The sequence below is a fragment of the Panthera leo genome, chromosome A3 (assembly GCF_018350215.1).
Source record: "Panthera leo isolate Ple1 chromosome A3, P.leo_Ple1_pat1.1, whole genome shotgun sequence".
In the NCBI taxonomy this organism is placed as follows: domain Eukaryota; kingdom Metazoa; phylum Chordata; class Mammalia; order Carnivora; family Felidae; genus Panthera; species Panthera leo.
In genome coordinates, this window is record NC_056681.1 from 85,571,163 (window position 1) to 85,589,212 (window position 18,050).

Consider the following 18,050-nt stretch of genomic DNA (forward strand, 5'->3'; position numbering starts at 1 on the left):
CTGGAATTCCCCAAGCTCCCCCTCCTGCCCTGTGGCCTTTGTACCAGGTACCTCTGTTGGGAATACTCTTCCTCTACATCTTCACATGGCCACTGCCATTCACTCTTGGCCTCTACTCAAATATCGCTCCACAGGGAGCCTTCTCTGACTACCGATCTAAAATAGCCACTACCTCAAGCCCCCACCCCACTGTCTCTTTTTCCTGCTTTATTTTCATAGCACCTATTATACTGCCTTCATTGTCCCAGTTGTTTGTTTATTTGCTGTCATCCCACTAGAATATAAGTTCCATTTGGGAAAGAACATTGTCTTGTTTATCTCTGCATCTTCAGTGCCAAGAACAATGTCGGCCATGGGTACAGCTACTCAACACATATTTGTTGAATGAAAGAGTGAATGAATTTTCTAGAATTTCCAGGATGCTCTAGGGAAAAAAAAAATCATGTTTATATAAGCTTCAGAAGCCATAAATACTATAAACCCAATTTTGAAGATTCACGGTGCAAATTTGCTTATCCAAGGCTATGCCATGTCTCCCAGTGAGAAGCACATTTAATCCAGCATTTCACAAACTTCTATCACCACTCTACTCCTTTTTGAGCCTCACCTAATAAACATCTTATAAAATCAGAATTCCATTTGGGAAAGGCTGCTGTTGGCTATGGAAATCTCTTGAGGATATTTTAGGAGGAGAATGACATCTTCTGACCTCCAGGCAATCCCCTGCTCCCTTTCTTTCTCCTCCTGCCTCCAATTTGCTAAAACACTCTCCACAGTCTGAGCATCTGCAACCTGGACTCCCATGAAAGAAAAAAGTCTGCTGGTGGCCACTCAGGTGTGTGTGTGTGTGTGTGTGTGTGTGTGTGTGTGTGTGTGTGTGTGTTTATCTATTTTGAGACAGAGAGAGCAGGGGGAGGGGGAGAGAGAGGAAGAGAGAGCGACTCCCAAGCAGGCTCTGTACTGTCAGCTTGGAGCCTGATGTGGAGCTTGAACCCACAAACTGTGAGATCATGACTTGAGCTGAAACCAAGAGTCAGATGCTTAACTGACTGAGACACCCAGGTGATCCTCAGTTGGGAGTTTTTTACCCCAAGAGCCACATGGTAACCAGCTATGTGACACCCAAATTTGTCTCACATAGATCACAGAAACCTCCAGGACAGCATCATCCGATCTTGCCCCATTCCAGCTTCCTCCCAACACCAAGCTGTCCTCCTCATTGTAGGATGTGAGGGTTGGAGGACACTGTTAGGAGTGAGGATGTATCTGCTTGCCACTGCAACTTGTTACTCCCCCCCCCCCCCCCAAGATCATTGTGCAGTCTTCATTCCAGGGAACACTGCAGCCAGAGGCTGAGGCCAGGGGAACTGTGTTGTGGGAGATATCTTGGTTACATTTCATAGATTCCAAATTTTTCCTAGACAAAGTGAAAGTCTTGGAAGGCAGAGAAATGCAGTCTAGAGAGCTCTCTCCATCTTTACTTAATCTTGGCACAGCCACAATGATAACTTCTGATGTTTAAGTGCCCCCCACCCCCACCCCGCCAAAATGCCCTCAATCCTGATGGAAGCCTCCCTAGCAAATCCTAATCACTTTGCTTACATCCTCTCTGCTCGGTAAATCGGCAATGGGATCATTTTACCTACCTTGGTAGCAGTTTAAAAGTTGACCTGGAAACATGAGAAATTATAGGCATGGCAGTAGTGTCCAAATATTACTGATGCACAGTACATGAGCAAGAAATTTTGAGCATGCATATTTCTTTATATCAAGGATTTACGTAAATGTGAAGTATTTATGTAAATCCTTATATAACAAATTTATATGTGCCACTATATTAATATATTATATACACTATAAAACACAAAATAAAAAATTTAAAAGGATGAGGTCAACTCGAAATAATATTTGCTAACATAGGATTCTTTTCAGATTAAGATAGAGCTATTCAACACTTCCTTTTAAGAAATCTTTTTTTTAAAGAAATCTTTTAAGAAATTATCCCCATGTTCCTTTTCCTTTAAATTGTTCTAATATTTTTAAAGGAAAATCTCAAAAATGCAGAAAGTTGAAATAATAGTATGATGAGTATTTGGATACTCACCAACTAAATTCAAAATTAACATTTTTACCATATTTGCATTATTCTGTGTGTGTGTATGTGTGTATAGACAAAGCCATTAGAAAATAAGCTAAATTTATTATGCCACTTCCACTATAAATACCTCAGTGTATATCTCCTACAACTGAGAACATTCTCCCTCACAGTCCAAATACTGTTATCATAGCTGAGAAAATTAACAATGATTTCCTAATATCACCTAATACTCAAATTTAGTTCATATTCAAATTTCTCCAATAGTCCTAAATATATCTTTTATAGCTGTTTTTCTTTTCTTTTCTTTTTTTTTTTTCACAAGGATCGAATCAAGATTCATGCATTGCATGTGGTAGTTAAGATTCTTTATGCTAGTTCCAGAGTGGTCCCCACCTATCTTTTTAGAATACTGTCTTTTTAGAAGAGACAAGGTAGAATGCCCCACATTTTGAATTTATCTGGTTATCTTATTGTGGTGTCATTTACCATGTTCCTCTATCCACTATTTTTTGTATCCTGGGAGTTAAATTCAAAGCTTGATTAAATTCAGTAAAACATTTTTGGCAAGAACATTGAAGCACATGTCAGGCTATCCCACTATTGGTGGGTGGCACCTGGAATCTCCTTTATAAAGTTATGTTTTCTCATATGTAAATTATCTGTGGGAGGAGGCTTTTCAGGATCTATTGATGATCCTTACCTGAATCAATTATTACACTGGAGGGTTAGATAATGGTTATTTCCTAATTCTCTCATTCCTTTCCCATGTATTAGCTGGTATCCTACTATAAAGAAGAAATTTTTCTCATGTACTGGAGATGAAATATAGTTCTTCTCCAAAGGCAGAATAAGTGTTTCTTTAAATTTCCAGAGTAAGAAGTTAGTGGAAATGAGCTTTTCCTTTCTTTCTTTTGCTTTTTAAAAATACCTATTTAGTAGTAGTAGCAGTAGTATCTCTAGGTACTCAGATTTGTATTTATTTAATGTTTCATAATGAATTACAGCCCTTAGTGTTTTTTTCTCCAAAAAAATCAGGGGTGCCTGGGTGGCTAGCCAGTTAAGCATCTGAGTCTTGATTTCAGCTCAGGTCATGATCTCATGGTTTGTGAGTTGACAAACCATGCCGACAGAGTTTAGCCTGCTTGGGATTCTCTCTCTTCCTCTCTTTCTCTCTGCCCACCATCCCCCCTGCTCACTCTCTTTCAAAATAAATAAATAAAACTTAAAAAAAAAATCACAGAAAATAGACAAGCAGAAAGAACAACAGAAAAGTCACCCATAGCAGTCACCACCTTCAGACCATCACTAGTAATTCCCTTTTTGAGTATCCTACTCCTGCTTTGCAATTGGTAAATTAAAGATTAGAGAGTTTAAGTGAGTTCTCCAAAGTTGCAGAGTAAAAATTAGTAGCAGCAGTGGTTCTAAGGGGGATGGCAGGTGACTGAGGCCTTCTCCACATTTACTCTACGTCAATAGTTCAAGAACTCCCTTCCAACCTACCGAGTCCCTTCTACCTTCTGAAGCTGCCCCTAGTTAGTAGTGGTGGGTTCAAGGATAGAACCAGTTCACCTGATGCCTGGACTAACTCTCTCAACCCTAAATTTATAAACAAAACAAAGTGCCAAGTGGTCTGATTTTTATCTCCTGCTTCGATCTTGCTTCAGGGCACTACTTTAGAATGGATAATCAATGACAGCATATTAATACAAGGACCAGCTGTATTGAATCCCCCCTTCCAGTGAACTAAATTCTTATTTGCTAGATTTGCTATTTAGAAGAATGAGAACTCAGGAAATAAATCAGGAGAGAAAATACATGCCAAATGGTGTCATTCTTTCCGTGATAAAGTATTTCTGAAAGAGGAGTTCATGATTAAAGATGCAAGGACCTTGTCATGTTAATGTTAGCTCATTTCCTGCTTCAAAATGTCTTCCGGCCTCTGTCACTGCCAGTGACTGACAGCTGGCTTACTAATTAAATTCAAGCTGTGTTTGCGTTCCTTGACCTTTACTGAGAAATGGATTTTCAAGCTCTGGACATGAATAAAGTGCTTTAATTTGAAGAGAATGATGTGTTTGCATCATCCTAGCAATCCGTGGATCTGATTACCTGTGTTATTTCTACATTCCACTTCACAGCGGACTTTTGCAGGATGCCTGGTAGTTACAGCCCCACTGTAATTAGTGCCCAGCTTTGTCTCTCTGTGCATGTGTCACCCCGAAGGGGGCATGTTTGTTTCTGATGGAATGAATGAAGGCTCTAGCTGATCGCTGTTCTCAAGAGCCTCCAAAACCTATTTATTTTGAACCCCCTCGATTTTTCATATTGTGTTAAGGTCTTTGTTGATGCTGGTTCACATGAACAAATAAGTCTGTCAAGTTGTAGCCTTGATTTTCTTGCCTTTCTTCACTGGCCCTTTTGTTTCCTTGTTGCTCTCTATCCCCCTCTACTGGGGAAGACTGGGTGGTGCAGCAGCTCCCTTCCATGCAGGGGGCTGCCTGGGGAGGAGTGCCAAAGGGGTGCGCTCAACCAAGCAGGTGGGGAGCTGCACAGAAAACAAAAGTAAAAACTGGAGAAATTGGGCTACACAAAAATGTAAAGCTTCTGCATGTCAAAGGACATAGCCAACACAGTGAAAAGTCACCCTGTAAAATGAGAGAAAATAATTGTTAATCCTATATCTAATAAGAAGTGAATACCCAGAATATATAAAGAACCTCTACAATTCTAACAGAAAAAGCAAATAACATGATTAAAATATGTGCAAAGGACGTGGATAGACGTTTCTCCAAAGAAGATTTACAAATGGCCAACAAGGATATGAAAAGATGCTCAATATCTGTGATCACTAGTAAAATGCAAGTCAAAACCACAGGAAAACATTGCCTCACACCAATTAGGGTGGCTACTTTCAAAAACCAACAACAACAAAACCTAGAAAATAAGTGTTGGTCAGGACACAGAGAAATTGGAACCTAATGCACTGTTTGGTGGGAATGTAAAATGGTACAGCTGCGGTTGAAAACATCATGGTGGTTCCTCAAAAAATTAAAAATAGAATTACCATATGATCCATCAGTTTCGCTTCTGGGTATCTGCCCCAAGGATTGAAAGCAGGGTCTCAAAGACATTTTCATGGCAGCATTATTATGCACAATAGGCAAAAGGTGGAAGCAACCCAAATGTCCACTGACAGATAAATGGATAAACAAAATGTTGTATTATGGACAACGGAATATTATTCAACTTAAAACAGAAGGAAATTCTGACACCTGCTACCACATGGATGAGCCTTGAAGACATTGTGCTGAGTGAAATAAGCTAGTCACAAAAAGACAAATACTGTAAGATTCCACTTCTATGAGGGAGTAGACTAGTCCAATTCATAGAGACAGACAGCAGAATGGTGCTTGCCAGGAGCTGGGAAGAGGTGGGAAATAAACAATTGTTGTTTTATGGGTGTAGAGTTTCAGTTTTGGGAGATGAAAAAGTTCTGAAGATTGTTTGCAAAACAACGTGAAGGTATTTGACATTACTGAAATGTACACTTGAAAATGGCTAAGGTGGTAAATATTATATGTAATTTATCACAATTTAAGAAAAGAAATTCTTCTGACAAGTGGAGATGTTCCAAAGCACAATTAGAGAATATCAATTAAAGCTCCTATATAAGTTTTTTAGATCCTCTAGCTTTTATAGGGATAAATTTCAACATTTCTGCCTATAGGCTTTGTTTTCGATAAATCCAATTTTCTAAAAGCTTTAAAAGTTAAGTTGTTTTGGTGTTACAATATTGAATACTTTAACTGAAGCTCTGAAATGTTTATGCTCAAAATGCAGCCAAAGTTTAGAGGGCCTATTAAAAAGGTTTTATGTAATTGTAAGACACTTCAATTGACAAAATTGTTTTTCAAAGGCACAGACATTTCTAAAATCTGATTGATAACAGGAAGTAAACAGAGAAATTCTACCAAACTAAAGGGATTATTTTTGTATTTAACAGTAAATTAATTTTAAAATTTTGTTATTCTGTGTATATAATGTTTATAAATATTGACAACTATAGTGTCTATGTGGTTTTATAAAATATTGAAGTTTGAGAACTATGAATTATACATGCAACAAAACTAATTCTAGAGATAGAATTCTGCTCCATAAGTTTCTTTATTTAATAAGAACATAGTTTTTATCACAATACTGTGCTGCATTGAAGTTCTGATTATCAATACACACACACATACACACACACCCCAAATAATTTTATCATCAATGTTGAACTTACTACTTGGATTTATAATAGCATTTACTATAATGTCAATGTCTACCAGAATGAACTTCCTCAAGTTTTACTATGAGTTTGTAAGTATTGAAAAAAACTGATCAAACCATTATTGGAATCAGCTCAACTGACTTTTAATTAGAATCATTTGAAGACACCAATATGAAATGTTTATATAGAATTTTTCTTTTATAAATGGAGCCAGAACACTAATGGCTATTGCTTCATTTGTTTGCACAGACCAAAAGAACTGAACTAAAGCAGAGTTAATTAACTTAAAAGAATGGTCATTTGAGCTAAATGGAAAGTCCTACTTCACAGAATGTAACTAAATGCACCTTCTGCATTCAGACAGAAAATTCCATAGTCTTCTTAAAATAATTTCTAATTCTCATAGTAGATGCTGACACTTTCTGGCAGATGTGTATCTTCTTGTTTTCATGTGGTCAGTGATATCACCGTGAACCCCAGAGTGGACATGTATCATCAACTTCCCTTAAAAAAAATGAGAATTAGTACTTTCCTTTCTGTAAGTTCATTTCTACCAAGAGGATGATTGCACAATGTTTTTTTTAAACCTTTATTGGAAATTTTTAAAACTTCATATTTTTCTGATGCCTTAACATTACACAAACTGGCTGAGGGCAGCCTGCCCAGGTGACCAGTTGCACCAGCATGAGAGCACTGGTCCCTGCCACAGGTTCCCCTTCTTGCCCTCCCTGTGACCTGGTGGCATTCAGTTGCATTGATGAAATCCCCTCATGCCTTTTGCTTGTGTACTTCACCTTGACCCCAATAAAGTCACTTGTCCACATGTCCTCACTCTCTCTTGGCTCCCCACTTGCTTGGTTGAGCCCATTCCCTAGACACTCCTGTCGGTGGCCCCCTTCATGGAGCACTGTGCCTTTCTCTTTTAGGACCTGTGAGTATAATAAATCTCTCTGACTTTCATATGTCCTTCTGTCATTCCATATCCATAACAGACTGATTATCCCAAAACACCATTTTAAATAACATAATTATTCCGTATAATGCACAAACATTAAAAATAAATGGGCAAATCTAGATTTACACAGGAAATGATCAAAGCACTGTAGCACAAGCATTCAGTCTCCTCTGTATACTCTGGCAGGGCAGCTCAGCCTCTGCTCCCAGCTCCTATCCTATCATTTCCCATGTTTCCCAGGAACCCTGTCAGCTGCTGTCTGGGAAGCTTGGAGCATCTCACAGGCCATGGCATTGGGGCCATGGCACCACTGGCTGGCTGCTTCACCAAGTAGCCAGCATGAACAGAAGCACTGAAGACTTCCTCTCCCACCAGAAAAGCTGAAGAAGTTAGATGACCTTCAGGTCTGGTTTTATCTGCCCTTTGAGGCTTCACTTATTTACACTGCATTCCAGGCAGACATTTGACTTTGCATTCCCTAGTTCTAAAATGGTTTTGCCCTCCAGCCTTGTTAAGGTGTATTTTTGTCTATAATCCTTGGGGTTCTCTAGATGATTACATAACTAGATTTGTCTAGCTTTTAAATTTTATCTACTTTTTTTTATTTGGCATATATTTAAAATATATTTGACATATAACATTGTGTAAATTTAAGGTGTACAGCATGTTAATTTGATATATTTATGTATTGTAATATGATTGTCATTGTGGCAATAATTAGCACCTCTAACACATCACGTAATTATCCTTTCTTTTCAGCAGTTGGAATAATTAAGTTCCGGTCTCTTAGCAAGTTCGATGATTATAACATGGTATTGTTGTCTATGTTTACTGGATGGTGCATTGTATTTCTAGGGCTTGTTCGGTACTCATTGCATGTAGAGGATTTCAAATACCTCTGTTCGGCATCCTCTTACTTTCTCAAATACCTCTGACAGAAGCCAAGTGCCCCTCCCATGCCTGCAGTGCAAGTTGAAAGTATAGCTAATAAATGGCAGCACAGGAACTGATTCCAAGGCTTGTGCTCTGTCCAAGACTCCTCACCGCCCCTCTTGCACCTGCGCACTGGTGGGAACACAGATGATGGATGAGTGCGATTGTCGCTGTTGAGAGCCGCCAGGGTCTGTGGTAAGCATTTTAGGTTCTGGAGCACTTCAGTGTCTCAGTGTTGTTGCTTTAAGCTGCTAAATCAGGGTAATTTTTATGTAGCGATCGATAATTAATGTAATTAATGTTTAATTCGATTCCTTTAACCAACTAACCAAACTTAATTTAGCTTCCACTGCCATCCAAGAAACTAACCCAAAGAGAGATGATTCCTGGGGATCTGCTTGTCTGAGATCCCATGGGAGTTAGAATTCTTTTCTTTTCTTTTCTTTTCTTTTCTTTTCTTTTCTTTTCTTTTCTTTTCTTTTCTTTTCTTTTCTTTTCTTTAATGTTTGTCACTGAAAGTGTTGACTTTATTCTTCAGTCTCACCTGCTGGAAATGATAGGAGTCCACTTTTAAGAGACGGACCTGCCCTCGTTTTGGCTGCGAAATCAGGTTGGTGAGCCCATGAGGCTGCTGGCCATACCCTGAGTGGTTGTGAACATGGGAAGTTAATGATTGCCCTGGGAGGGTGGGACAGCCTTCAGAACATTCCTTCAGTGAATGCGCCTGCTTTTTGACATAAAACTCTTCAATGTGGCAACCTGGGAGTAAGTAGGAGTCTTGAGGAGCCTAACTTTCATGGGGTTGGGGGGAACCTTGAATTCACAGAGCCCATGACTCCTCTGTTCTCTGTTTTAAGTTTCAGTAGAAGCTGAATGAGATAGAAGTGGTGGTGGTTAAAGAAAGGAATCAAATATTTATAGGTATATTATTATTGATTACTGCCCAAATGTTACACAAAACAACAAACATTTATTTCTCTACATTTCTGTGGCTCAGAAATCTGGGTGTGGCTTAGCTGGGAGCCTCTAGGTTAGGATCTCTCACAAGAAAAGCTGTCATATAGGGCTGGGTTTGTCTCGATGCTAAGATGGGGAGGATCCATTTCCAAACTCATTCGTGTGACTGGTTGCAGGCCTTAGGTCCCCACAGGCGATTGGCCAGAGACATCAGTTCCAGGAGTGGTTGGGGGTCATCATAGAAGCTGCTTACCACAGCCCTCCGTCTTCTTTTTTGAAATTGCCACAGCTATTCTTGCAGATAAACTTTAGAATCAAATTTCCAAATTCAATACAGAATCTAAAAGATTCTGTAAAAATCTGAAAGACTGTTAATTGGAGTACACCACATTATAATTCAACTTGGGGACTGCTAACATATTTACAAAATTCAGTCTCATCCAGAAACATAACAGCCCTCTACCTATTTTGTTCTTCTTTTATGACCTTTAGTATTACTGTTTTTCTTAATAGGCCTTGCATATTTCCTGTCACTTTTCTTTCTTTCTTTCTTTCTTTCTTTCTTTCTTTCTTTCTTTCTTTCTTTCTATGTTTATTTATTTTTGAGAGAGACAGAGCATGAGCATGGGAGGGGCAGAGAGAGAGGGAGACAGACACAGAATCTGAAGTAGGCTCCAGGCTTTGAGCTGTCAGCACAGAGCCCAACGCGGGGCTCAAACTCATGACCTGAGCCAAAGTGGGACACTTAACCGACTGAGCCACTCAGGTGCCCCTATTTCTAAGTACTTCATAATTATTGTTGCCTCTGTGAGTGGAATATTTTTTTTCTTTGCCTTTTCTTCATTGGTTATTGCTATCGCCATAAATATGAAAACAACTCCATTTCCTGTGCTGCTCTTTTATCAGACCAATCTAATGGACTGTCTTATTAGTTTTAATATTTCTTTCAACATATTCTAGAGATTTTCTAGTCAAACAATGATGTAATCTGCCAGCTATATATATTTGTACTTCATTAATTTTTCTTGCTGTATTGAATTAGCTAGAACTTCCAGGATAGAACTGGTAGTAGGAGCGACAGCCAGAATCCTTATCTTGTTCCTGATTTTTTTTTATGTTTATTTATTTTTGAGAGAGACAGAGACAGAATGAGAGTGGGTTAGGGGCAGAGAGAGAGGGAGACACAGAATCCGAAACAGGCTCCAGGCTCTGAGCTGTCAGCACAGAGCCTGACGTGGGGCTCGAACTCATGAGCTGTGAGGTCATGACTTGAGCCAAAGTTGGATGCTCAACTGACTGAGCCACCCAGGCACCCCTCTTGTTCCTGATTTTAATGGGAGTGCTTCTAATGTTTCACCATGAGGTATGGAACCTGCTGCCATTATAGAAAAAAAATCACAGCATTAGAATTTTACAAATGGAGCTTTTGTCTCTTATCTAAAGAATTGTACAGAGGAAGAAATGAAGCAAATAAAAACAATAGCTTGGTCCTTTATGCATTAAAACCACAGGGTCTTTTTTTATAATGTAAGCATAATCTAAGAGCTCATCAAGAATTGCCTCAAGGGACAGGAAACCATCAAAACCCTAGAGGAGAAAGCAGGAAAAGACCTCTCTGACCTCAGCTGTAGCAATTTCTTACTTGACACATCCCCAAAGGCAAGGGAATTAAAAGCAAAAATGAACTATTGGGACCTCATGAAGATAAAAAGCTTCTGCACAGCAAAGGAAGCAATCAACAAAACTAAAAGGCAACCAACGGAATGGGAAAAGATATTTGCAAATGACATATCGAACAAAGGGCTAGTATCCAAAATCTATAAAGAGCTCACCAAACTCCACACCTGAAAAACAAATAATCCAGTGAAGAAATGGGCAGAAAACATGAATAGACACTTCTCTAAAGAAGACATCTGGATGGCCAACAGTCACATGAAAAGATGCTCAACGTCGCTCCTCATCAGGGAAATACAAATCAAAACCACACTCAGATATCACCTCACGCCAGTCAGAGTGGCCAAAATGAACAAATCAGGAGACTATAGATGCTGGAGAGGATGTGGAGAAACGGGAACCCTCCTGCACTGTTGGTGGGAATGCACACTGGTGCAGCTGCTCTGGAAAACAGTGTGGAGGTTCCTCAAAAAATTAAAAATAGATCTACCCTATGACCCAGCAATAGCACTGCTAGGAATTTACCCAAGGGATACAGGAGTACTGATGCATAGGGGCACTTGTACTCCAATGTTTATAGCAGCACTTTTAACAATAGCCAAATTATGGAAAGAGCCTGAATGTCCATCAACTGATGAATGGATAAAGAAATTGTGGTTTATATACACAATGGAGTACTACATGGCAATGAGAAAGAACGAGATATGGCCCTTTGTAGCAACATGGATGGAGCTGGAGAGTGTTACGCTAAGTGAAATAAGCCATACAGAGAAAGACAGATACCATATGTTTTCACTCTTATGTGGATCCTGAGAAACTTAACAGAAACCCATGGGGGAGGGGAAGGAAAAAAAAAAGAGGTTAGAGTGGGAGAGAGCCAAAGCATAAGAGACTTAAAAACTGAGAACAAACTGAGGGTTGATGGGGGGTGGGAGAGAGGGGAGGGTGGGTGATGGGTATTGAGGAGGGCACCTTTTGGGATGAGCACTGGGTGTTGTATGGAAACCAATTTGACAATAAATTTCATATATTGGAAAAATAAATAAAAACTGAGAACAAACTGAGAGTTGATGGGGGGTGGGAGGGAGGGGAGGGTGGGTAATGGGTATTGAAGAAGGCATTTTTTGGGATGAGCACTGGGTGTTCTATGGAAACCAATTTAACAATAAATTTCATTAAAAAAAGATAAAATGACATAAATAGAAGCTCTCTAGAGTGCAATAAATTTTTGTTTAAACATTTTTAATTAAAAAAAAAGAATTGTCTCAAGGTAAGCAAGGAGGAGAGGGGTCTTATGACATCAAGTGGGAAAGAGATGACACATGACACTCAAAGGGGGGGGTGCTTGGGTGGCTCAGTTGGTTAAGCGTGGGACTTTGGCTCAGGTCGTAATCTCATGGTTTGTGAGTTTGAGCCCCTCATGGGGCTCTGTGCTGACAGCTCAGAGCCTGGAGCCTGCTTGGGATTCTGTGTCTCCCTCTCCCTTTGCCCATCCCCAGCTTACTCTCTGTCTCTCTCTCAAAAATAAATAAACATTTAAAAAAAAAAAAAAAGGTCATTGATAACATACATGATATTTATCCAGGGAAGTATTTGAGAGGCACCACAACATCTTTTCTAAGGGAGTCAAACATGGAAGATCTATGAAGAGATCCCAGAGTTGGTCCATAGGAGTAAAACATTAAGTAATCCTTTGAGATGTTAACATTTAGAATATGTGACATGATATTTTATTGATTACTGGGTCTGCTTTCTTCTGCAAATAGGTTTCTAGTTAAATAAGTTTACTTTTATTCATACCTTATAAAGAATTTTTTTTAAAAAAGAATGGTTTTGAATATATCAAATTTTTTAGCATCTACAACATATATTTCTTTGCCATTCATGTATTAATGTAATGAACTGCATAATATATTTCTAATACTGCACTATGCTCGTATTCCTGGAATAAATCCCTGCTGATGATTCTCCTGCTGCATTCTATTTTGGTAATATTTATGAGAAGTTTTTGATCTTTGTTCATAATGGTGATGGGCAAATATTTGGGGAGAATTCCCTCATCTGTTCCTCAACAGTTCAATGGGCTTTTTGCATAAATCTGGGTTTGGCACCTTTACAAGAGGAGACCTTTAACTACTTTCTCATTTATCTATAATTACTGTGATTTACACCTCTTCTTGAGTCAATTTTTATAATTTCCATAAAATCAGACATTTCAAATTTAGAAAAATTTACTTTCATATCATAAAAATCTCCTATGCAACCATATTGACATCCTTTTTTTGATTGCTAAAGCTACTCTTTACAACTGATCTGTTTATTTCCTTCAGAGGTTTCATGCCTTTGAAACTTTGCTGTAGTAATAGTGGATGGAGTTTGTGGTGATCCGAGTATGATTGTTGTTTTTGTTTTCCTGCCAGTACCTGGCTACTTACTTTCTTCTTCTTCTTCTTTTTAATGTTTATTTATCTTTGAGAGAGAGGGGGGCCATAGGGAGGGGCAGAGACAGAAGGAAACAGAGGATCTGAAGCAGGCTCTGTGCTGACAGTGCAGAGCTGTATGCAGGGCTCGAACTCACGAACTGTGAGATCATGACCTGAGCTGAAGTGGGACGCTTAACCGACTGAACCACCCAGGTGCCCCTATTTGCTTTATTCTGTTTGCTTTGGCTACCACCCTGAATCACTGGCCACTAAAATGGCGGGTTGGAATGGGGGAAATGTTCTAATATCAAGATACCAAGATCATCCTGGTTCCAGAACTTATAAGCCTCAAACACATATCATGCCATGAATAGTTCACTGCTCTCAAAATGAGAATCATTACAATAGGGGCCAGTGTGGCACCAGGTGGGGAAGGTAAGCCATAATGTTATCTGGTCTCTTTTCTTCCCCTGATTCAAGGAGCACAAGTATAAAAAGCACTGTTAAGGATTGAGCTGTGTCCCCCCCAAATTCATATGTTGAAATCCTAATTCCCAGTCCCTCAGAATGTGCCCTTGTTTGGAAACAGGGCCATTGCAAATGTAATTAGTTAAGATGAAGTAATGCTGGAGTAGAGTGGGCCCCTATCCAATAAGACTAATATCCTTATTAAAAGATTTCATGCTTATTAAAAAATTGGGGCACAGACAAGCACACAAGGAGACCACCATGTGAAGATGAATGCAGAGTTTGGGGTGATGCTTCTACAAGCCAAAGAATGTCAAAGATTTCCAGCAAACCACCAGAAGTGGGGAGAGACATGGAACCGGTTCTTCCTCACGGCTCTCAGCAGGAACCAGCTCTAACTACACCTTGATCTTGGATTTCTAGCCTCTAAGATATAGAAGACAATATACGTAAGACAAAAATTTCTGTTTTTTGAAGTACTCAGGTGGTGTTTGTTACAGCAGCCCTAGCAAACTGACACAAGCACTGAGCTCAATGGTATCTCTAGGAGTATCTCTGGATACTCCAGCATTCCATGAGTCTGGTCTTTGTGAACCGTTACAGGCTATATTAATCAGCCTTTGCTGCAATAATGGTGCAATAACTCCAAAACTCAGCAGCTTAAACCACAAACATTTATGTTTCACTCATGGGTCTGTGGCTGTGGCTCTGTTAAATGCTGCTGAGATGTGTTGGACTTGGCTCCAGCATGTGGGAAAGATCCAGGTCTGCTCTGTCTTCTCATTTTGGGACCAAGACTGAAGGGGTTTCCAGCACACTGTCAGGGCTTTTCTCATGGGCATTCCCATCATCCGTTAGGACAGTGGAGTAAGAGTCTAGCCACATGATCATCTTGCCTCTTTAAAACCAGGGCAGAATGGATAAAGATGTGGCTTATATATATAATGGAATACTACTTGGCAATGAGAAAGATGAAATCCATGCCATTTTCAGCAACATGGATGGAACTGGAAGGTATTATGCTGAGTGAAATAAGTCGGTCAGAGAAAGACAGATATCATATGTTTTCACTCATATGTGGATCTTGAGAAACTTAACAGAAGACCATGGGTGAAGGGAAGGGTGAAAAAAATAGTTACAAACAGAGAGGGAGGGAGGCAAACCATAAAAGACTCTTAAATACAGAGAACAAACTGAGGGTGGATGGGGGTGGGGTGGGGAAGAGGGGAAAATAGGTGATGGACATTGATTGAGGCGGACACTTGTTGGGATGAGCACTGGGTGCTGTATATAAGCGATGAACCACGGGAATCTACTCCCAAAACCAAGAGCACACTTCACACACCTTATGTTAGCCAATTTGACAATAAATTGTATTAAACAACAACAACAACAACAACAACTAAATGGAGGAAAAAAAAGTTTGCTCTTACAAGCCTCAAAAAAATTTTAAATAAATAAAACCAGGGCAGTTCACTACTACTACTGAATCTTCCATACAGCCTTTCTGTGCCTCCCCACCACCCATTCCAAGAAGTCCTTCCCTCCCGCAAGCCGAATGCCCATTCATTTCCTGCCTGGGTATGACTGAATTGCAGAATAACTGAATTATTGTCTTGTTCTCTTGGGTTCCGAGAGACAGTCTCCCTGGAGGGAAATAATCTGAGTTGGAAATTCTACCAAAGCACGGATTGTTCAGTTTTCCATCTAGTTTCTTTGATATGTATACATAGAGAGTATTCTAACAAACCACATATACCATTAGAATGTTAAATTAATGTCCTGGCGGGGTGCCTGGGTGGCTCAGTTGGTTGAGTGTCTGACTCTTGATTTCGGCTCAGGTCATGATCTCATGGTTTGTGGGTTTGAGCCCTGGGTCAGCTCTACATTGGCAGTGTGGAGCCGCCTTGGGATTCTCTCTCTCCCTCTCTCTGCTCCTCCCCTGCTTGTGTGTGCGCTCTCTCTCTCTCTGTCAAAATAAATAAACCCTTGAAAAAAAATAATGTTATGACACTGAGGCAGGTACTTTAAACATTTGTGACTTTATAGTCTATCCTATTTGTTAAAATATACATTAACATACAGTAATATCACATTAATGATTTTGTATATGGTTATTTTAAAACACTCTATATTTAGGAAAATATCTATATCAAATTGTTAATAATGGGATTAGGGATGAAGGTAAATGTGAGAGGTTTTGCTATCTATACTTAATATGGCTTAAAAGCTTAAAAAATTTTCTTTAATGTTTATTTATTTTTGAGATAGAGACAGAGAGTGAGCGGAGGAGGGGCAGAGAGAGAGGGAAACACAGAATCTGAAGCAGGCTCCAGGCTCTGAGCTGTCAGCACAGAGCCCGGCGTGGGGTTCCAACCCACAAACCACGAGATCATGACCAGAGCTGAAGTCAAACGCTTAACCTACTGAGCCACCCAGGTGCCCCAGTTTAAAAAACTTTTAATGGCAACACATGTTACATTTGTGATCAGACAGAACTTAAAGACGTTAAAAATATATACTTCATGTACTATTCCTAATTAAACATTATATATTATATATATAATATATATTATACATTAAATTAATATAATTTATATATAATTAATATAATTAATTATATTAATATAATTATTATATATTATATTATATATAATATATAATAATATAATTAATATATAATTAAACATTATATATTATATATTATATAGTAGTATATATATAATATATATATTATATATAATCAGTAGCTGAATTTATATAAATATATTTATATATATACATATATATATATATATATATATCCTCTTGTTATTGAGAATAGTATTTGATTTGAGGGAGGGAGAGAGAGATTGAGACAGAGAGCAGGTACAAGTGAGCACAAGCCCAAGACACATGCCTGAGCATAGGTGAGGTGATGTCATCAATGGGGAAAGGCTGATGTGGAGGCCAGGGAGTCAAAGAGAAGGTGCTGCCATACAAGGTGGCATTTCTGTCTGAGCACCTTCAACTCTTCTAAAACCCTGCTTTACTAAGTGGTAGCTTCCATTTTACTTCAGCTGCTCTACAGAAAGTCCTAGTCCCTTGTCTCCATATTTGTCCTCCTCTCATTGCCCCCTCCCCCAGTGTGCTTTAGGTTAATCAACATTAAAAGTGGTTTCATTAGGTCCATTGGGTCACCACAGTCTGGCCTTTGGCTGGGGATAAAGTGCTTCTGGGGCTTTGCCATGCATATCACTTGTCTCCCACTGTCTAACACACACACACACACACACACACACACACACACACAACTTGGATATGGTCTGAATATAAGACAGTGTTGTAACTCTTTCAATAAACCATGCAAAAGATTGATCACACATTTTTAGGTGTAATTTGAGTTCAACCTTCTCCTGTGGGTTTCTCTATAGGTATAGGGGGCACAGAACTCTGACACTTGACCTTGCTTCGAATGACATCATCTTCTTGGCCCTGTGCCTGGGTCTGTTCCTGGCTGCAGCTCAAGTAAATGTCAGGCAGAACTAAAATCAGAAGAAGAGAAAATGGTTGTGTGAGATCAACTGAATAACCCATATTCATTACAAAGCAACTTGACACAATGCAGTAGAGGCTGAAGAATCTCAGAAAGCTCAAGATTCTTCCAAAGTTAGAGAGTTTATTTCAATTTTTAAATTCAGCTACTGATTCCATTTCAATTTTTACAGTTTTCGATCTTGGCTTATTTGATAGGCAAAATGGTACCTCATTGTTTTAAGATAACATTTCTTTTTTTGAATTACCTATTTGTGTATCTGTCCATTATTCCTCTGAAGTACTAGTGTTTTTCTTATTACACCATAATAGTACTTCATATATTAAGAATGTTGACCTTTTGTTTGCAATATTTACCATAAATATTTCCCCTGGTTTGACATTTATATTTTAGCTTTGTTTATGATTTTTCTGACTTTCAAATGTTTTGAGTTTTAATGTAGAAATAAATATCTATTCATCTTTTCCTTTGGGATATCATCTATTGTGTTTTTTGTTTTGTTTTGTTTTTGCTTAATAAAGCCTTTGCTACTCTGAAATCAGATACATTTTTATCAATTTTTTTTAGTTTAAAATTTTTTTAATTCAACTCTTTAATTCTTCCATATTGCATTTTAGAATGTAGTATGAGATAAAGATCTAAATTAATCATTTCCCCTAAGAGTTGAATCTATTCATTATCATTGATTAATTCACTCTTTTCTCACTTATAAAATTTAAAGTGTCATGTAAATAATA